The sequence below is a fragment of the Anser brachyrhynchus genome, assembly GCF_964034855.1.
Source record: "Anser brachyrhynchus genome assembly, chromosome: 4".
In the NCBI taxonomy this organism is placed as follows: domain Eukaryota; kingdom Metazoa; phylum Chordata; class Aves; order Anseriformes; family Anatidae; genus Anser; species Anser brachyrhynchus.
Genome location: NC_137698.1, coordinates 47837976 through 47860349, shown reverse-complemented (window position 1 = coordinate 47860349; position 22374 = coordinate 47837976). Strand labels below are relative to the sequence as shown.

Below are 22374 nucleotides of genomic sequence, written 5' to 3'. Positions count from 1 at the left end.
TGAGCCAGCAGTGTGCTCAGGTGGCCAAGAAGGCCAACAGCATCCTGGCCTGTATAAGAAGCAGTGTGGCCAGCAGGTCTAGGGAAGTGGTTGTGCCCCTGTACTCTGCTCTGGTGAGGCCGCACCTTGAGTACTGTGTTCAGTTTTGGGCCCCTTGCTACAGGAAGGACATGGATGTGCTCGAGCGAGTCCAGAGAAGGGCGACCAAGCTGGTGAGGGGTCTGGAGAACAAGTCTTACGAGGAGCGGCTGAGGGAGCTGGGCTTGTTCAGCCTGGAGAAGAGGAGGCTCAGGGGCGACCTTATCGCTCTCTACAGGTACCTTAAAGGAGGCTGTAGAGAGGTGGGGGTTGGTCTGTTCTCCCACGTGCCTGGTGACAGGACGAGGGGGAATGGGCGAAAGTTGCGACAGGGGAGTTTTAGGTTGGATGTTAGGAAGTACTTCTTTACCGAAAGGGTTATTAAGCATTGGAACGGGCTGCCCAGGGAGGTGGTGGAGTCACCATCCCTAGAGGTCTTTAAAAGACGTTTAGATGTAGAGCTTAGCGATATGGTTTAGTGGAGTACTTAGTGTTAGGTCGGAGGTTGGACTCGATGATCTTGAGGTCTCTTCCAACCTAGAAATCTGTGATACTGTGATACTGTGAAAGTTAAAAAGGGTAGAAGGAACCATTATGGATTAGGGATTTGGAATAGAATTCATCTGAGAAAAAAATTTTGTTTTGAATCACCCTAGCCATTGTGAGCCTGTATCCAGTTTCAGTAAAAAGGGTTGCTGTGCTGTGGCTTAGCACCCTATGGAAACAATCCTGTATTGCTTCTGGGCCTTTTTTTTTTAATCTTAAATGGGCTAGCTTGATCTTTGACTTGACGTAAGGCTTAACTTAATGTAATGCCAATTGCAGGGAAAACTGCTTGGATTTGTATTTCTGAAAGACTTCAGGCTGAATCTTTTAAATGTATGTAGAGGTAATTAGAGGTAATGTATGTAGAGGGGAGATAATTATAAGAGGGGGAAAAAAAAGAGGAAAGGAGTTCCAACAGCTTGTCCTTTTATGTGATGTAGACATGATTGATGTCACAGGACTGTAAGAAGCTTCTGTGCCATTGGTCTACATACTTAAATATCTGGGGGAGAGTTCCATATAAGGAGAGTTTCATATAAGGATTGTTCTTGGCCATCATCTTGCTTGAGTCAATAATTGTGGCTTCGGAGGATTTTTGTTTGTTTGTTTGCAAGGAAAGGATCTAAATGCATTCCTTCTTTATAAATACATCAAATAGGAAACCTAGTAAACTACGAATATAGATAACCCTTCTATGCTACAGAGTCTGACTGTTCTCTGCAGCCTTTTGTGCAGACTGACAACCACAGGCAGGTTTTTTAGTGCCTCTGTCAGCTCGAGGCTGTTGCTGGTTTTGTCTCTGCTTTCCAGTACCTTTGTAGAACATGGCCTTGGTAGTTCTTGCACATGTAACAGAGTTCATATTGCTTTTTCAATATTTATATTTGATGCATCAGGCTTACTCTTCTGAACTTCTTCCTAATTAGCGACTTTGAGAAATTGCAGTTTCTGGATTACTTGGATTTGTGTGGGTTGATTTTCACGTTTTTGTCTTCTAGGTGCACTTGACTTTTTTTCAACCAAAGCAATGAGAAAACTGTCTTTATTTTCTACAGGAAGGCATCAATTTAATTCTGCATTACCGAGGGCTTTTATTTCATGTTGCAATATTGAGTTGGCTGCCTTAGAAGTGTGTGAAAGAACTTGGAACGGCTAATGTTATGGTTCAAGACTAATGTCCAATAGTCTAATGACTGGTTGCGGATCACATTGTGAAGGAAGATCTAGTGTGTTCAATTGCAGCATGTGGGAGCAAAGGGCTTAGTGTTATTCAGAACAGAAAGCAAGTCCTGCCCAGTGCAGTGTGGTTTGGGATCATGTTAACACTATGCTTATTAGCAGGTAGGTGGCACTGTTGATAAGGCCACAGTCTCTCCAAAAAGCTCCAGTATTAACTGTACCACATCATTGCTTGTGTCTGAACATGATTCTCTACTGAAAGACGTTTGACAAAAACTATTTAGCCAAGGTATGTTTGATGACAGAAGCAACCAAAGGCAGACATTGAAATAGCGTGTTTGATCAGAGTGAAATGGAGAAGCAGAGGTAAAAAAGATGTAACGGGAAAGGAATGAGAAGAGTAACCCAAATGTAGGTGTGAATTTTTCTCCGAAGGAAAATGGAGCTTCACAGAAACACTGTATTATGAAGCTCTTTGTTAGTACAGAGGGGCCTAAGAAATGTTCTGAGGACGTACACTGGGCAGGTAGATCAACAGGATGCAGAAACAAGACTTGTCCATGGTATCAAGCAACTTATTTGCCCCTTCTCCCCTCACAGGAAAAAGAACCTTAAAAAGGACACAAGTCACCAAGTGCTTTTTTCAGAGGCTTGAAAGCAAGTTTGAGTTGAGAGGTAAATTTGTGTGCATCTTGAGCCTGAAGAAGCCCAGGGCATCACTCAGTGAGTAGACACTCTTCAGATTACCCTTAGCAGTAACAGGTGACAGTTTTCCAGGCTTTGTTTCCAACCACAGCTCTATTTCAAGAAGCAACTGTGGAGTGAAAAACACAGGAAAATAGGTGAGCTAGTATAAAGTCATTTATTTTATGAAGGGACATACACATTTCATGCATTTTAGTCATGTACTTGCTAAATAAAACTTGGTAATGCATTCCAAGTACATTATTAACAATCCTTTCACAATCCTTCATCTCTTCAAGAAATTCCTTCTTGTGCTCAGATACCTGGGGAAACTGGCTGCCTGTGGCCTGCACAGGTATATTCTGCTCTGGAAAAAGAACTGGCTGGAGGGCCATGCCCAGCAGGTAGTGGTTAAGGGAGTTAAGTCCAGCTGGCATCCCGTTACAAGTGCTGTCCCCCAGGGGTTGGTACTGGGGCCTATCTTGTTTAGGATCTTTATTGATGACCTAGATGAGGGGATTGAGGGTACCCTTGGTAAGTTTGCAGAAGACACCAAGTTGGGTGAGATTCCTGTAGGTCCTTTCCAATCTTGTGTTTCTATGATTCTATGAGAGGAGTGGGGGTGAGATCAATAGATGATTTTCAAGCTGAGGATTCCTGTTGGTGATTGGGAAACACAAGTAAGTTTGAGAACGAAGACAGGAAGAACTGGACATGGGATAAGTAAGAATAGGTATGATGCTGCATTTTTGTACTCAAAATAGTAAGTAAAAGTTCACGTCTTTACGTTGTGTCAACATGTTTGCTACAACATAACTCCATGGAAGGGGTAAAGGAGAAAAACTCATGGATTTTGTCTGTCTCCATCTCCCTGTTGACAGATAACTTATACAGCTGCAACAACAGCATGCTCAGGTTTGCTGGGGATGCTAGCCAGAATGCACTGATTTGTGTGGACTGCTGAGATATTGAAGTGTTTTGCCTTCCCTGACAAGCCCTTCTTGTGTTCCTTATACCAGTATTTAATGTCATGATTGCTTACGTGTCGATGAACCTTGCAGAATAGGAGTTCATCTTAGTGCTGGGTGGTTTGGCAAACAGAACCCCAGAGGATTATTTGCTGACTGTGATGAATTGCATTGTAATGAGGATCATAATATCCAGCAGCTGAGCCTTCTGCTGGGGGATGCACAGCATGGGGTCTGAATGCTGCAGTTCTTAGTCAGCCCCCATTGACTTGAGTTTCCAAAGTCAGCAGGAGTGAAGATGTTTTCTGTCCCTGTTTTCTCCCTGTATATTTTTTAGGAAACAGCACTTGGACTGCATTATAAAGCTCAGCTGTCAGTAACTGGTCCTGTCACAGTTATAGGCCATATGTATCTTCCCCCTTCTCTGCATTTATTTCCTGGAGAGCAAGAAGGATGGACAGGGTATCAACTGTTTCCAGAAACCTGTTACCACTGTTCCTCTTCTTACTCTAGCTACTTAGGACTTGTGATCTTTAGTTTCAGTAACACTAGTAAGGCTAACTTCTGCTACTGAGATGACCAGTGAAATTTGGCGTCATAATTTGACTACGGATAATTTATTTATTTATTTTTTTACCAGAGGAGCCAGGAAATATCATCTCTGTCCTATCCCATAGCCTTGAAGCAGGTGTGTTTTCCTAGTATGTAATATATTTTGGGACTTCGTATAGTTTGTTTTTCTGTGGATGTTTGTGATGACAATATAAAACAGCTTAATAAAAAGGACCCTCTTTGACTTGAGTAATAAATGCAAAAATTGTCAGGCATTAGTGCTAAGACATTAATATGAGAATTACATGTTTCTGAGGATTGTCTGCCTTGGGTGGTAAATCTCTTAGCATTTTTAGTGATAGCAGTCCTGTAGGATAGAGCCATTTATAATTCTGAGCTGTCCTTTTGGTCTTGTAGATTCTAGAAGACTTGAGTTTATTGCAATTCATGTGTTGTAGGATTTCCTTAAAAAAAAAAAAAAAACGGGCAATATACTTTAAAGGAAATGATCAGTGCTGGAGCAAAATCATGCTGCAAGAGATGTTTGTAAGTCTATGGTAGGAGTGTTATACAATGTGTTATGTCCTTGGCTCTTTCTGTTTAGTAAGCCCTGGTACATGCTGCAGAGGCTTGTTTTCTGCCATCAGGCTGTAATTAGCATTTAATTCAGCCTGGCATGTTTTGGAAATATGCAAAGGGAAACCTTTTGTTTCCTGTTCTCCTGGCTTCAGTTCTTTAGTAGTTGCCCTTTGTCAATGTTGTTTCCCTGAGACAGCTTAAAAGTCCTTTTGGAACTGAAATTCTTGTTTCAATCTTAACCCTCTATACTCTGCATTTAGGCCTTTCTCTAGCATTTAAAATGGAAACTTAGGCCCTGTGTGCCGGTCCTGTATGAGCCCACCAAGGGGAGGGCTTGGTTTTCAGTTGTATTTTGAGGGAGGCATGCATGGTATGTTATGGCTGAGATGTGAATCTTCTTGCAGAGGAGGGGGGGGCTATCAACACAGCTAGGACTTGATCCTACTTGAGTGCTCAATTTTTTTAAGTCTGAAACTTAAAAGAAACTGTTGCAAGTTTTCAGTTTTTCTCTCTGTTTCTTCTGAGCTTGAGCTTACATCCTTATGGCTTGTTCTAGGTAGAGACATGAGGAAAAACCCTGATTGCTTTCCAGATGCTTTTACTTTGATTTCTCAAAATGCTCTATTATGAGTCTGCTGTTGGTATTGCATGTTCCAAGGGTTGAGACTCATTCCACTTCCCGCAAAGCACACAAACTACTGCAAAAGGGCTGAGCTGAGAAACTGAGAGTCTCTGCAGAAGGGAGAGTCTAAGCGATGGATTTCCTGGGAGAAGGAACTTCTTACCTAGGTAAACACAGGGACACCTAGCTGCTCACACTTCCTTACATCTGAGACAGCTTGTATGCCTTCAGTACAGCTCAGTTGCTTCTGTTTACTGTTCAGAAGAGCTTTGGAATCTGCCTTAGCAACATTTTCTACCTAGCAGAGTGTGTGAGTGGCTTGTACAAACTAGATGATTAAGTATTGTCTTTCAGTCAAAGAAAGCACAACAATTAGAAATGAAGCTGCTGCAGTGGTGTGATGTATGTTGATCAACTGACCTAATTTAGTACCAACACTTTGTTGGGCAAGTTGCCACAGCTGCTTTCCTTCTCGAAACTTTGCAAAATAAAGGAAATCCACTTCTGTTGGCTTCGCTTCCTGTGTTGGATTTAAATTATCTATAAGCTGAAGACGATGCCTCAGCTGTGCCGTTTAAATCTGTGAGAAAAGTTCTGTTCAACTCTAAAAGCACGAAAGCAGAAGGTGGATCCATTTGAAACCGATATCATGGAGACATAGTCAAAGAATGTTGGATTAGTGCTTAACCAGCTGAATGCTGCTGCAGGTTGTAAAGTGATGTCCTAGTCTGCTTCAAAATGGCTGTAAAATCAGGTACTGCAAAGTGTTTTTCTGTGGCGTTTCAGGATCAAACAGGGCACAAACCAAATAATGAGCCTTGCTCCTAGAGCCTTATCATGTAATTGTTTACACAGACCTGCAAATGAGATGGTACTAAAAAGACAGAGCTTGTATTAGACAGAATTCATCTTGGAGTACAGCAAAAAGAGCACAATCAGGATGAAACTTAAGACCAGCTAAAATGTATTGTTTTGAATATAATAGCTTTTAAGCAACTTTGAAGGATCCCTCTAGCAATAAACGCTTGTTTTGCTCCAGTGCTATTTCCCAAACTGTGGAAAGTAATATTTTTGTATCCCCTCACACTTAAAATGCAATCTAAAAAAAAAAAAAATGAAACTGAAAAGATAACATGAGGAGTAGTTATAGTTGCTGCATTGTCTCTAATGAGCAGAAGGGTTATATAGTGAATGTAGTTTTCTGGAGCAGCCTGGAATTCAGCTGTTACTTCAAAAAACTTGAAGATCTGAGGTTTGGCAGTGTGTTTGACTTGTGATGCCCCCATGTAAAAGTTAGTATTGCGGTGCTCTGCTGGGGACCACAGACAAAGCAGTAAGGACAAATCCAAATGTAATTAAAATGCAGTGAAAGTAGTGCTTAGGGAGGCATGCAGAGTGTGGGCCAGCCTGGTACTACAGTTCTGTGGGATGTTAAAGCTTGAAGCTGGGCCCCTTCCTCAGGATTGTTTTGATGACTGTCATGTGGATGAGTGGTGGAAAGCCTTAGACTAGGCAGGGGAAGTACTGACTGAAGACTTGGATAGAGCAGTAGTTCACAAAGATTTTTTTGGAGGAGGAGCTCGGTTGGGATTTCCTAATCCTGTTGGAATTCCCTGGCTTTCATATTTATCGTATCAGAATACTTGTTGGACAGTAACCTGACATCTCAGTACTGATGACTTAGCTCAGTGTGGTGCTGTACTCTGGATTGTCTAAACTTCATTTTCATCCTTAGCAATCTCTTTCCAAAGGGCTCTAATAATACAGCCTGCGGTAGTGTTGGGTGTCTACTTTCCTTGAGGTGTTGTCAAGTTTTTCTTCCAGTTCCCCCTTTAATCTGGTACCCTTCATGGAAGAGCCTAGGGCTGTTTTCTTCTGCATTTTTTTTTTTTTTTGCTTTATTCCTGGTTCTTGGGCAAGAATTTTCCTAGCTTTACTTGACTAGTTTTCCTGCTCTATGGTGTTATTTAAGCTTTACAAAGACAAATTGTCTTACTTAGTAAATGCCATTTTCCTTAGAACAGTTTGCTACGGCTCCTGAAGGTCTCCCTTTGTGCAAGTCAAACATGGTTATTACAGTGGTGTTTGTTATTGTAGGGCTCTTAAGATTCAGAACATTACTTTTAAATAGGAGGGTGCTGGGTGTGCACCCTAACTGAGCAAAACTGTCCCTCTAACTTGGAGGGCTGATGAGAAATAGCTTAGTTATTTCTTTTGTAATACTGATCAAATTGTGTAGTTTGTCGTTGTACTATATTTCGTCCTTAATTAAGCTTCTGGTGTATAAATATGTCACTTGTTGTGCCATAATTTTAGTTTAGAATGGGACTGTCTCCTTCTCGTCTATTTCTTGTGTTTGGTCATGAGGGATGCTTCACTTGTATGTTACTTCTGGATGCTCACAGCAGAATGACCAGTTTCAAGAAATGCTTTTGTGTATTCTGATGATGGAGGTGGTTTTCATGATCTTTCCTGATGAGTGGTAGTAAATCCTGTGTGTTTTTAGAGACCACAAACCCTCACTGGCCATAAGAGCTAGAAATGTATTTTAGATCAACTTGCAGTTTGAAGTTCTCTATTAACCTTTTGGTCTTTGCCCTGTTGCAGGGGTACCTAATAATCAGGTTCCAACTCGTGAGGTGAATTTATGTCATTGGGGGCTAGGAAAGCGTGCTGACATAGCCATAGTGTGGATTTTAGAGTATTTGATATTTTTTTCCTGCTAAAAAGGATCCTCTAATGGGAACATCAGTCCATATTTAATAATGCATTGTTACTTGTATTTTGCTCATAGCTATCAGGAGTGCCAGACTTTGCTGCAGAGTCAGAGTTTAACACCAGAGGAGTAGCATCTCTCCAATTTCTTACTCTGTAGAAACTGGGCATAATTTCATGCTTTGTTGTCTGAAAAAAAACTGTTGATTGTCTTGTGTTTTGGAAACACTGCAGGAATGGAGATACCTTGTTGTTTCGTGGTTAAGGCTCAAAAAAAGGCAGCAGCTTTAATCCTTAGGTGAATCCCTGGAGCCTGGTCCCAGTGTGGGACATCTCTTCCAAATCCTGTGTTTACATCCCACAAATATGAATATTTTGTTAAACGTGTTATCTTCCGCTGCTTTCCAGACATCCATGCTTTCTTCCCTCTTGTGACATGAAAATGCCTGCAGTGCTCCCTGTTCCCTTGCTTGTGGCATCAGCTTTCCTTTTTCAGCTGCCATTCAGCACCTTCTGCTACCAAAGTGCAGTGGGCTTGAGGCAGACTCCTGGCTGCTTGTTCTTGGTCTTGTTTTGTGCTTCTTGTCCATAGCTGACTCAAAGATGAGAAGTACACAGGCAATGGGCAGAGATGAATGATGTGCTGGCACGCCGCCTTTTTCACTGCTCTGCACTGGCGCTTTGACCCAGAATTGTGGTGTGCTGGTCACCTTGGTCCTGAGGTAGGTCTGAAAGCTCAGCTCCAGCTGCAGAGCTGGCCACCAGAAGCAGTGGGCGCACCAGCTGTGGCTGCTAACGTGGGACTTGGCAGTAGTGCTGAGCACTTGTGACATGTACTGGATTGTATATAATTAATGCCGGTGTCTTTGTGAATACTTGTTTACTGAGACCTGGCTTAAGATTACAAAGCTTACTCTGTGCAGCATGCCAGAGACACAGCAGATGGTCATGTTTTGTGCCCTTGTAATCTGCTGTGTGTTTGGACCAGTGACCTAGAAGGGATGGGCTCTGTGATGTTTTGCCTGTTCTCTGTGATCTGCCATTCTACCCACAGTTGTGCCCTTTTTGTGGGCAAGGTGTCATCGTGAATGTTAATTTGAAGAGATTACACTGATCTCACAGTGGATGGTATCTGATACAGGGTTAGCAGCCTGAAACCGGGGGGTTTTAGGCTGCTATGGAAGCAGTAGGCTTTGGAGGCATCCCATCTGTGTGTCTGCACAGCTCTGACCATCCTGATTACAGCGTAGTTCCCACTATGGACACCTTCTTTCAAAAGAACCTGATTAATATTGTAAACATGCTGGGAACCTCTCCAGACTAAAACTACTTGACAGAAGCTGTCATCACAGGCTTGCTCAATCCTTTCTTCCTCCTGATTTCTCCAACTCTCCCCTGCAACTTAAAGCTGGGCTGGCAGGCTTTGGGGAGACTGATCGGTGGCAGGTTCTCCTTGCACTGTAGCCTGTTGCTACTGGCATGAAAGGTAGCTGGAGATAGCGGTCCCTGGTAGCGCTGCAAAGTTTTGTTAAGGCTCGGGCTGATTCACTTGTACTGTGTCAGCCCTTGGCTACCCATCAGCGTTATCTATTGGTATACTGGAAGAGAAAAAGAGGGTAAGTGAAGCAAAAACAAATATTGCATCTGCTTTTGTGGTAATGTAAGGGATCCATTGGAGTGCACAGGAATTCAAACAAATTTCCTGATCCAGTGAAATCTCTGGCAGATTTTTCCTATCTCCAATGAATTATCGTGCATATTCTATATGATCATTGTGTGTCTAAATACATCCATTTAAAACTTAAGTAGAGCAGGAAAATAATAAAATGGCTTTACTGGAATTGTACAGATAGCTTCGAACCCCAGGCAGCTAGTGACAAAAAGAGAGGTAAATTGGCAATATGTTGTAGGGATGGATAGTAAACATTGCTGGGTGTCCTCACCTCTGACCACACGGAGGTTTAATTCTGTTTGCTGCAGTCACACTGATAGTGTGGGGAATTACTGCATTATTCTTCAGGTGGTGTTGCCCCTTTGCTAGGTGCTCCAGGCCAGCTTGTGAGAACAAATGGGAGCCCAGGAACAGGAGTTCACTTAGCAGTGTGGTCAAGCTGTGCACTTGAGCAGCTACCTGAAACAAGTAGGTTTGCAGTTCTGCATGGCTGTAGAGCAGATTTCTGCCTTTTTGCACCAAACCCTTTGAATGATTGGGTGGTAGAGTTGAAAAGTGGAGGAGGCATAGCACCTTAGGTTGTAGGATGGGGGTAGGATCCCACGTTATCTTAGCTTTCTAAGTCAGATGCTCAAGCAGTGTAAATAAGTAGATAAGTCTACCTCATAATTTGGCCTTGTGGGATTTTTTTTAATTCACAATTCATGCTGAATAGTTAGCACGATGATGACTTACAAAGCATCCTCCCATGAAAGATAAATGTGTTAAATAACAAGCTAGTTTCTGGTAGGAGTATCCAGATGGTGCTGTTGTACAAAAAGTTATTGGCAGGTTTTCTCAGCGTAGGATTGCTGCTTGCTAGGAAGAGCAGCTTGTACTGTTAGGAGTTTGGTGCTACAGGAGCTACTGGTGCAAGTTGTGGTAAATGGGAATTTCTGATTCTCTGCAGTTGAATTAGTACCTAGGCAAGGAACTAGACCCATGTTAGGCCTGAAACACAAAGATATGGGAAAAATGCATGCTGTTGGCTGTCTTTTCTGACTCAGAGGTATAGAACTAGATAATGCGGTCAGATGTTCTTGTTGTTTTCATTAGGATTATTATCAGAGGAAAAAATAAGGATTCTCTTCATACCAATCCCCATTCCTTTGCATTATGGGTATAAGAGGCAGGTGGGTGTTCTGAAGTAGCTAGGAATCTGAGACAGAGGTGGTGGTTTCCATTGGCAAGAGAATGAAAGTAGGTTTTGCTTCTGATTTGCCCTTAAACTAATAAGGCTGCTGCTTTTAGTCAGTAAAATGCCATTAATATTCCCTGACAATTTTTTTCAAAAATCCAAATACATTTCTAAATTAATTGCAGGTGGAAATGGAATTGCATGGTGTCACTTCTGCATGATAAAGGGCTGCCATTGAATCCTGAGTTTTTTACGCCCTAGGAGGGTGTTCAGTGACTGGCAGACTAGTGAAAGTAATGACAGCTTTATAATGAGGGGACTAAAAGCTGAATGACAGAAACAGGGAAGAGAACTTGAGTGTCGTTAACTTCATCAGTTCTAATTTCAGTTCTCTAGGTTTTTGTTAACCTGTGTACTTAGCTGAAGTGACCACTGGAGGTAATGCCTTTGATTAAATGTATGTGGCACTCAGTGTCCTTGGACAGTGTATTAACAAAAAGAGATGAGATGACACTTGTCATTTCTGGTAAGTTATTAAAAGGAAATGAACACAGCTTAGAATGCATTTGAGATCTCTTCAGTTCTTCAGGGTAAATAAAGGTCAAGTCCTCATTTGTGGGGGGGAAAAAGTATCAAATTGTTTGTCTTTTCTTAAAGCAAATGCAGTTTAATTTTGCAAGGAGAATGAAATTCTAACAGGACAGGCAACATATATCTCAAGTTCCAAGGACTTCTTTGAAGAATGCTTTTGTTTTGGCCAGTTTACTTGGCTATTAATTTACGTGCTAATGATGCTGATAACTGAAGCATAGAAGGGCAGTTAACCTGTTGTATTAACTTAGTAAAATGCTACCTTCTCCACCCATAAAAACCACTAGGCTCCCAGTTAACCATGCACTTGCAGGTATTTGGTCAGGAGAAAAATGTTGCAGAGCATGAGAATAACTTTTTGCTTGGTCTGAGTGATACCTGTCTGCTTTGGAAGATCAGCTGTTGGGTTCTCCTTAGGAAGCTGGTCTAGGACTGGAAGTTCTGGATTACTTTTTGTCAGTTCCTGGGTGCTCTGGTTAAAAGGGTTCATCTGGTCTGATTTTACTTGGATCCTGTCTGTGGCTTTTCTTTCAGAAATGCTGTTTGATTTAATAAATATATGAACAAAAATTTCTATACTGGGATTTACCATTATACCTGGACTGTCAGGGAATTTTGTCTTCATCCTTCAGCTTCTTGTTCCATACTAGCAGGACCCACAAGGTGGCAATGTCCCACAGTGGGATTGTTAGGACAAGGACCGCAGACTTGTTCTGCTTAAACCTGGCAGAAATGCAGGTAACTTGAATTTTGTTTATGGGAGGGAATTGCTGACAGGCTGGAGAGAAAATTTCCAGGCTAGTGACTCAAGCTTTTGAGGGCCTTCCTGATGGGGCTGCTTGGGCCAGAGGTGCTCTGTGCAGTTACCTACATGGCAATCTACATCTTGGCTTCCTGCTTCTGGGAGATGTTCTGGAATTCATGTCCCCCATCTGATAGTTCCCTTTTTTTCCTTCCATCTCTGTTGGGTTAGAGCACGTTTGTTTTTGTTTTTAATTAAATTTGTTCACAATGGGTTTCTGCTGTTCATGTTCATTTAGTCTGCTTTGTAGAGATCCTGTTAGTCTTGTTTGATTATGCTTGATGTAAGTGTACAGAATTTACACCTTTCGGGTAATTACTATAGCCCCTACTGTGGCGATGTTTAGTTTATAATGAGGAAAAGTAACATTTGTTACTTAAGGTCAGGTCAGTCGCATTTCCTGAAGCTGAGATGAAACTGATGTAGTTTGTCTTAAATAATGAATTCTCCCTGTGCCACTACATGGCAAGTGAATTGTGATGTGCACATAATGATTCCTTTAATGAAAGTACAGCATCCCGGTAACTTCAGCAATGTAATGTCTGTCTTGGTTGACACAAAGCCCTTCATTAGCCTTTTCACATGCGCTGTAAGGTTTGTCCTAATGGAACTCTTCGATTCCCTAAACTCTGTTGAAAAACATATGTACATCTTATTTCCCTTCTACATTTAAATAAGGTCCCTGGAAATAACATGACTATGGAGGGAGAGAACCTGGCTTGCTAAGTAGCTGGAGGGTAGCTGCCTAAACGCTCTTCAGCTTTAGAGCTTTTTGACACAAATTGCACAATGTAAATATGCTTGATAAGATCATTAATTAGTGTTATGTGCTCTCACTAACTGATATTCTATTAAATGGTTAAGTTCTGAAACTGTATTCCAGTAAGCAATTGTATCTTCAGACACTGTGGCTTACAGTAAAGGATGGGTCTGTATATTCTGTTCTTCCTGTAATGCAAAAACCATTAGGGGATGAAGGTCTCTCCCTAAAGCTGCTATTTTAGCTGCTAGTGCTGGACCCTCTGTATGATGAGAGATCACAGACAAGCATTGGCACCTGTGAACATCTAGGTGCTTTGTAGCTCACGTGTGCTGCTTAACAGTCTTAGAGAATCAACCTTTTCTCCAGGCCTCAGCAACTACTTTGCTTTTTCAGCTGTCTTAAGGTCTATGGGAAGTAGTAAGAAGCAACTCTGAAGCTGTGGTCTGGTAGAGTACTTTGAGCAGATCAAACAGCACATGTCTGCAGTCAGCCTGGGCTGACTTGAAACTGCTACAGCTATTTCAGCTGGTTTCAGCTTGCAACTTGGTTGGTGGCCAGCTTGTTTGGGCAGCAGTACCATAAGGGCAGTAGAAAACCAGTGCCTGCCAAGTTTTCCTGGGAAGATGGCAGTTCTGAATATCTGTTTATATTTTATTTACTGGAAATAGAGCTGATGTTTGGCATGCTGACAGCTCGAGGCTTGCTTAAATAATGCACTTCTCCAAGATTTTGTTTCCTTAACGTTTTCCTCACCATTCATGCCAATTTTTTTTGAGGGAAAACAAAACCAAGGACTTCGGTGACAATCCATTGGAGTTGGTAGTAACTTCCAGTGCTTTCTACTTGGCTGTACCACTTGGCTTTCACATACTCTTATAACAAACTTGGAATGCTTACTTGCTCCCTTTTTTTCCTGATCTTTGTCGTTTACTCATCTCCACTGTTAAAATAATTCAGGGGGCATAATTGGCTTCAACTACTGGCAGTGTGTTTTGATTCTTCACTGTGGCCACCTACCCTTTGTGTGCATTAAGTGAATTGGAAATGACTGGAGAAAATGGAGGGTGCTGGCTAGGCTGACACTGGCTGCGCTTGCAGCCAAGCTGGTGAGGGAAACTGACCCCAATAGGTAATGCAGGGGTGTGTAGCCCTCCTAAAACACCTCCTTTGTAAAGGACTTGTGTTTTTCCAAACAAGATAATCTTCCCCTACAGTTTTATGTGATAGATGCTCAGCCACTATTAGAGTTTGCTTCGCCAGGCAGACAGACCCAGGTAGTGTAGGATGCGGTATGTAAGGGAAGAAGTTACAAGTCAGATGCCACTGAAGTGTTAACTTAAACTTCCTTGCAAAAAGGGCTGACTGCTGCACTATATTGGAGTACAGCTTCTTCAGGTTGATTTAGAGCTCCAAGTGCTAGAAATTTCCCCTTTGTCACACAGTCGTCTTAGGGATGAAGTGAGAAAATGGAGGCTCGAGCTCAGATCTCCCCAGGTCCATCCTGCTGTCTTGTTCTTTGTTGTCCTGTACCTCACACAGACTAAATTTAAATTCTGCATGGAAATATAAGCTCCAAACTTAGTAGTTGAAAAACCATGACAATATCTAATCCCAGAACCATAGAATCATTTTGGTTGGAAAAGATCTCTAATATCAAGTCCACCCATTAAACTAGCACTACCCAGTCTATCAGTAAACCATGTCCCTAAGCACCACAGCTCCACCTCTCTTGAATCCCTCCAGGGACAGTGACTCAACTACTTCCCTGGGCAACCTGTTCCAATGCCTCATAACCCTTTCAGTGGAGACATTTTTTTCCCCAATATTGGACCTAAAACTCCCCAGGTGCAACTTGAGGCCCTTTTCTCATGTTCTTTGGCCTGGGAGAAGAGACTGACCCTGCCTGCTACAACCTCCTTTGAGGTACTTGTAGAGAGCGATTAGTTGTCCCCTGTGTTTTATTTTCTCTGTGCTAAATAAACACAGTTTCCTCAACTGCTCCTCCTCAGACTTGTTCCCCAGACCCCTCACCAGCTTCGTTGCCCTTCTCTGGACATGCTCCAGCACCTCAATGTCCTTCTTGTAGTGAGGGGCCCCAAACTGAACACAGCACTCAAGGTGCAGCCTCATCAGAGCCGAGTACAGAGGAGCAATCACTTCCCTAGTCCTGCTGGCCACGCTGTTTCTTATACAAGCCAGGATGCTGTTGGCCATTTTGGCCACCTGAGCACACTGCTGGCTCGTGTTCAGTAGCCTATCAACAAATCCCCCCAGCTCCCTTCTCGACCAGGCAGCTTTCCAGCCACTCATCTCCTAGCCTGTAGCTCTGCTTGGGGTTGTTGTGCCTCAGGTGCAGGACCCGGCACTTGGCCTTGTTGAACTTCATACAGTTGGCCTCAGCCCTTCGGTCCAGCCTATTCAGATCCTCCTGCAGAGCCTTCCTACCCTCGAGCAGATCAACACATACACCTAACTTGGTGTCGTCTGCAAACTTACTGAGGGTGCACTCGATGCCCTTGTCCAGATCATCGATAAAGATATTGAAGAGGACTGGCCTTAGTACTGAGCCCTGGGGGACTCCACTACTGACCAGCCTCCAGCTGACTTTAACTCCATTCACCCCAACTCTTTGGGCCTGGCCACCCAGCCAGCTTGTTACCCAGTGAAACGTGCGCCCTTCCAAGCTATGAGCAGTCAGTTTCTCCAGGAGAATGCTGTGAGAAACAGTGTCAAAAGCTTTAGTAAAGTCTAGGTAGACCACAGCCTTTCCCTCATCCACTAGGCATGTCATAATTAGTAAGGATGGAACAGCGGTGTGCTACTTGCACGGCTGGTCAGAAAAGTCCTTCATCCCTTTATTATTGCTCTGGGTCAATGAATCAGCGAGTTTGCAGATGACACCAAGCTGTGTGGTGCAGCTGACACACCGGAGGGAAGGGATGCCACCCAGAGGGACCTTGGCAGGCCTGAGAGATGGGCTGCACTTACCTCGTGGAGTTCAACAGGGCCGCCTGCAAGGTCCTGTATCTGAGCTGGGACAGCCCTAAGGACAAATATGGGCTGGGTGGAGAATGGATTGAGAGCTGCCCTGAGGAGGAGGACTTGGGGGTGTTGGTTGGTGAGAAGCTCAGCAGGAGCTGGCAATGGTATCCTGGCCTGCAACAGAAGAGGAATGACCAGCCGGGGGAGGGAGGTGGTGCTCCCCCTCTGCTCCTGTGAGACCCCACCTGGAGAGCTGCATTCAGCACCAGGGCCCCCAGTATAAGAAGGACAGGGACCCATTAGAATGAGTCCAGAGGAGGGTGTGCGGATGCTCAGAGGACTGGAGCACCTCTCCTACAAAGACAGGCTGAGGGAGTTGGGGTTGTAAAGCCTGGAGAAGAGAAGGCTCTAGGGAGACCTTATAGCAGGCTTCCAGTACCTAAAGGGGCCTACAGGAAAGCTGGGGAGGTCCTTTTAGCAACGATATGTATTGATAGAACAAGGACTAATGGTTTTAAACTGAAAGAAGGTAGATTTACATTTCATGTAAGGAAGAAATTCCCCACCATTTGGGCGGTGGGGCCCTGGTTCAGGCTGCCCCGAGAAGCTGTGGCTGCCCCATTCCTGGCAGTGCCCAAGGCCAGCCTGGGCTGGTGAGAGGAGAACCTGCCCTTGGCAGGGTGCTGGAGCCAGGTGGGCTTTAATGGCCCTTCCAACCCAAATTATTCCGTGAATCTGTGCTGAGCTGTTAGGTGCTGAGGTGCTAACGTCAAGGTTGAAAAGCTTCAACCTTTTGGCATGGAAATGGCTATTTCTTCAAAGGATGGGAAATCGTTGTTATTGAGCAATTATTTCTGCTAAATATCTGTGCTGACAAATGCTTGGGAATTCATCTACTTGAGAATTCTTCTGCTTGGTTAGAGCTATTAACTAACACGTGGACATTGTGAGGCTAAGGACAGCCTTGAGACAGAACTGTAAAAAGGTGAAATCAGAAGGTAAACTCAGCACTGTGATCAGCAAGTGAGTGCTTGGACTTCATAGTACATCTTTAGAGCTGTGCTTTGGAAATATTTTTAATCTTCCCTGAAATAATATAAGTGTGTGTGTGAACAACAAAACAAAAAAAAAATACAGTTGGTTCAGAGTAGCATTGATGTTTCTGTAGTGTCTCTGATGAAGGCTTTCTGCTTGTTAGACATGACAAATTGCCAGTTATGGTTAGTCATTAAAATGGCACCCTTAGGGAAAGACAAGATGGCTTGTGTGCTATATGAATAGCCATACATGTGTATATATGTGGTGATTGTGACTTGTGGATCTTACAGCCATCAGTGCCACCGATAATAAATTGAAGACTCCTGCATCAGAGGACTCTTCTCTGATGGGAAAGGAGCTATGAAGTTGGGCAGGGGCATTTTCCCCTTCAAGCCCGCACACGCTGCAACGAGTTCCAGCACTTGTCTGTGCAGGGGAATATAGGGGAGGAAGTCACAAACCAGTGGGATGATTTATGTGAGGAGAGCTGGCGGCTTCACCTGAATCACCTGGAAACCTTCTCTGCAAATAGAGTCTGTGCTCCAGTTTAATTAGCAATTGGTAGGCTTGTCTTGGGAATTATCAGTTAGTGTATTTTCCAACAGGAGCTACTAGTTGAAGGAGCTTACTGGGCAGCTAATTAATACAGATGAGAGGCTCTGTACAGTGATCAAAAACTGAGTGTAGCAACTTCATTGGAAAATGGCAGTTCTTTGAACACGTATGTGGAAAACAGTAACTTGCTTGTTCCGAGGGTACCAAGTGAGAGCAGCAGAGCTCATTATGTTCTCAGCCAGTGTTTTTTTATGTTTTGCTTGTCTCAGGACTGCACTTTGCTTCTGTATTTCTATTCCTTGAATCCTTTCAAAAAAAGGGGACCCTGTAAGTGAGAAAAATACTGTTTTTGATGGAGTACTTGTTATCCCAGTACAGGAACAACAGCAGTTGGAGTCATCCTGGCTGCAGATAACCTTTAACTTCACCTATTAGTCAGTGATTCAACACTGAATGTCCAAAATGGTATTCATGTTTTTATTATTTTTTTTGACCCACCCACACAGATAAAGGGAAGGAGGGCTGAGAAATGGCATATGCTGACTGCACGCCATGTAAATTGTTGATAGTCATTCAGTTTGCAGTGTGGTGAAAGCTCTTGAAGTACCATGGAGTTTTGCATATGGAGTTACTTCCATCACCTGTCTTAGATCCAAGCAAGCACTAGCATAGCTATGGGAGGAAGAGGAACAATTTCTTCCTCTAAAAAAAGGCAGTGATGGAGTGAGGCCCAGTTTTTGGTCAGATCAGTGAGCTGAACCAAGTGGTTGTTTAAACACTGAGTGAAAAGCTGCCTTTTAAGCAGCAGGCTGTGTGAAGTCCAGCTACCCCTGGGTATCAGTGGGCAAGTTAGCAGTCCCCGACATCAGTGTGAAACTGACTTGGTTGCTGGCCTGGCGCAGCTGTTTGTGACTAATGGGACAGGGTAATTAAGCTGGGCTGGCCATAGGTCAGAGGCTGTTGTTCCAAACTAGAGCTCTGAAATAGCAAGAATCCTCTGAGGAAGCTTCATTGCCTTTCCATGCATGTTTCCTTTACTCAGAATGTCAGCCTTGGTTTTAACCTGAGGGAAAATACAGGGTGTTTCATTGTGTAAACTGAGACATGCACCAAACAGCTTTCCAAACAAAATGTAATAATTGGCTCACGGACACACAGGGTACTGATTACCTCCGAAATGCATCTCAGGCTCCTATATGGTATAATGTTGGCAACAAAAGATTTTGATGCCAGCTATTTGTTTCTGCCTTTTTCAAGAGATTGGCTGTTGGAAATGTGATAAGAACACATAAGTGTGTTATTTTTGGTAAATGCTTCTTTGTGGTATAAATTGGACTTAGTTATAATTAAAAACTTGTTTTCTTTCAGCTTTCTGGAAGTAGACATGGGGTAGACCTGAGCTGCTCTATGATCGTCAAATAGATGTATTTCTATTTGAAAACTTTTTTACTTTTGTGTTCTCCAATTAGAGGAAGGGTGAAATAGGCTGTGCAAATGCAGCGTGGCATTTAGCATATAGTAGAAGAAAGGACTCGCAGCAGCACCGCATGGCCCTTCATGTGCAGAATACGGGGTAGAGGCACAGCAGAGAAAACAGCTCAGTAGAAATGTTTTTGATGAATGAACAGGAGCCTTATGAACAATAAAGCTAGTGGTAATCTTTTAAAATACTCTTAGAGCAAACGGATATATAGGTCCTAAAAATGGCCATCAAAAGCAACGCCCTGTTGCTGGTGGCTGTTGGGAGTAAACATTTCTTCTGACATAAAATATAATGTATCAAGAAATCCTGGAAAATGATTATTGTGTCCATGCAAGAAACAAAACATTCCTGGAGCACTGTGCAGACTCCCAGGTACCTGCTGCAAGGTGAGAGCGCTACCTTGGCTCATGCTGAGAACAGATGTCTTCAGATCGAGGGGGAGCAAGGTTCTTCTGCCCATGGATAAGGCTGACGGGTGGGCAGTGGTAGTGCAGTCCTTCAGTTTGCAGGAGTTTGCCAGAAGGTCAACACGCCCTTGGCAAGTAATTTATCTTGACAGCACCAGCTGTCAGTCAGATGTCCCAGCGCCGCTCTGCCTGCCACTCTTCTGTGCTGATGGCTGAGATAAATGCTAGGTGCTGAGTTGCTTGATGGTGGAGGAGCGGATTGTGGAATTCTGTCTGCAGTTCTTTTCTTTGCTCCTTATAGGCTACCTAAATTTTTCTTAAATACAAGACAGTTCAAGTCAAAAAAAGGGAGAGCGAGGTGTGAGTTGAGGAAGCAGGTCAAGTGTCTTTGTGGAGAGGTTGCTCTTCATGGAACATGGACAGGGTTTTTTTGAGCTTGCATGGAGGAAGTGTTTTCACAGATGCAGGTCTCCTGGTTCCTGTCTCAGTGCTACCAGTGTTCTCTGGGAATTTAGGTTTCCTCACGCTGTGGAAATGCATTTTTCCTTTTACATTAGGTGAAATGTAGACATCCCTGACTAGGTCAAATGTTGCATGCAGCTGTTATTTTGGGAGCTTGCTTTCAGTGTGAACTTCTGACCCCTGTAAGTCAGTGGCAGCTTTGTCGTGATGTTACTTAGGTTGTTGATATTTGGGCAAAGGTTACATATTACTACAAGCATTGAGCGAGGAATCGAAAACTAAAATGAAAAAAGCTCCCCCTACCCCTATTTTGTTTGCTTGAATATTCTTAAATTATGGTGATGCACTCAAAACAATGCAGACCCCCTGTAGTGCCACATGCTGTTACTGAAGGCAATAAGAACTTGGCCAATAGCTCCTGTTGGAGCAGGCCTGGGGCTGTGCAGGTGTCGGGAATGCCTTTTGAATTCTCCACTTGTCTTGGTCCTTTGTTAGGCTGGTTGTATATTACTGTGGGAGGGGAGGGGAGGGGGGTTCTTAGAGACCTGAGAAGGTCAGGTTTCATACATTTCCAGATGGTTCTGGAAAGCACACCTAAATGTGATGATACCAAATGGTTTAAATGAAAATAAATGTATGAAGTGTGTACTCTTAAGATTGATCTGTATGCTAGGCTTATAAAACTTAATATTCATGGCTGTTTACCTGGTTTAGTGATCAAGGAAGGCCGAGCAATCCAGTTCAGATTAAAATTTAAATAAAATTGCAACTTTCATTTTTTTTTTTTAGGGACCTACAAAGGTGGTTATTAGATGCCAGAATAATAAGAGAAGACTTTTTTGCTTTTTGTTCCTCCAGCTTTAAAGCATTGCCATGTGTCAGTAATGATGGAAGATGAGTAGAATTTCACTCAAAGTTTGTTTTCTTGATGAATTACATTTGGAGTTGATTTCATTATAGCACAAATGGATTAAGCTATACGGCTTTGAAGAATCCCCTACTAGGCACTGATCTGGCTATTCCTTGCATGTGAAGGTGTTGGAAGTTGCTCGGGGGAGAAAATTGGAATGGGAACTTCCCCGTACAAAGTAACATGTAGCCTCAGGGGATTCCTTTGCTCTTTCAGGGGGTGATTGCTGACTCTAAGATGAGGCTGAAACACTATGTGTGAGAGCATCAGGAGGTGGGTTTTGGAGGACTAGCAGACAGCATTACATGTGTTACCAGTCACTGAATGTGGGGGATGTTTGGCTTCAGCAGGATCCCCAGTTCCTTGTAATCTGCAGGCTCGGAGGAGGGGTGTGTGCTGGAAAAGGCTTTGAAAGCTGCTTTGAAGGAGCGATGATTGATTTCTTCTCCCTCTAGTCCTTCCTGTTTCCATGCAAGGAACAGCTGTGGAGAGATTGGGTTTTCCTCTACCAGCACTATCCTGGGTTCGAGGGGATAGATGCCTTCCTGACACTCCGTGGTCTAAGGTCAAGCTTTGCTGCTTAAACTGGGCCCTGGCTCAGGATCTGAGCTGTAGTGCAATTCCTCTGGAGCCTGTGACTGTAGGCTTACACCAATTTCAGCCACTGACAAAGCTGAAAGAGCAAAGTCCTTTCAGATGATAGAGCTAAGCCACAAGGAACATGAAGAAGGCTGCTGCTTGCTCGGTAGTGCAGGTCTTGGAGATCATCTCCTCAGGAGTAATCCTGTGCTGCTGTGGGAGCACAGCCTGATACTGGCAATGAATTTGGTTTTGGAGAACAGGAATACTAATAGCTCCAAGAACCACAGGAGGAAGTTATCTCAGTCATCTTTCTCAGATGAGCTCTTCATGGTCAGTGTTGGATGCACTGTTTTTCTTCATGACACTGGCTCTTTGGCTGTGAGGTAAGTCAGTCTGAAGTGAGAAGCATTATGAACAGAAAAGCAGCATATTATGGATGAGTAACAAACTGTCAGAAATAACCTTGAAAAGTCCTTCTGGAGAGGATTACCAGCTGAAAACTGTCTTAAGCATATCTGCATTTCACAATTAACTTCTTTAAATTAAAGGCATACTGGAAAATGGCTGATTAGAAATGGTTTCCTCTGATCTTTTCCTGATCAATGTGGGCTATTTGGATGCAATTTTGTGCTAACCTTCTCATTGCAAATAAAGTAACTGCCTGTACCTAAGCCAAAGGTAGACCTGTATGGGAAAGTGTATACTGTGTTTTGTACAAGAACGTGCAGCCTGTAATGTGCAGTGCTCAGAAAGATGAGTGCATCTTGCAAACAGCGTGTAGTTACCTGAATCTTTTGAGGGCTGAACCATCCAGAAGAAAAGAAACTTACTGAATCAAAAGCAAGTTGCCTGTTCTTTTCTGCATATAGAAGTTGTTGGTGCCCTGGATTTTGATGCTGTTTGTACCCACCTAGAACCTGGCTCATGCTTTTAGTTTTACCAAATGAAGTTGCCTTAAATCAAGCAAGGCACAAAGTAGAGGGGGAGTTGAAGGACTGTTCAAAGTTAAGAAGGAAATAAACAGGCT

The 22374-nt window shown here is 43.2% G+C and overlaps 1 protein-coding gene across 2 annotated transcripts in view; it reads left to right on the top strand.

Moving 5' to 3' along the window:
• The window catches only part of RASGEF1B (RasGEF domain family member 1B), a 155510-nt gene that overhangs the window by 25362 nt on the left and 107774 nt on the right, over positions 1 to 22374 (top strand). The gene's annotated exons all lie outside the window — the stretch shown is intronic.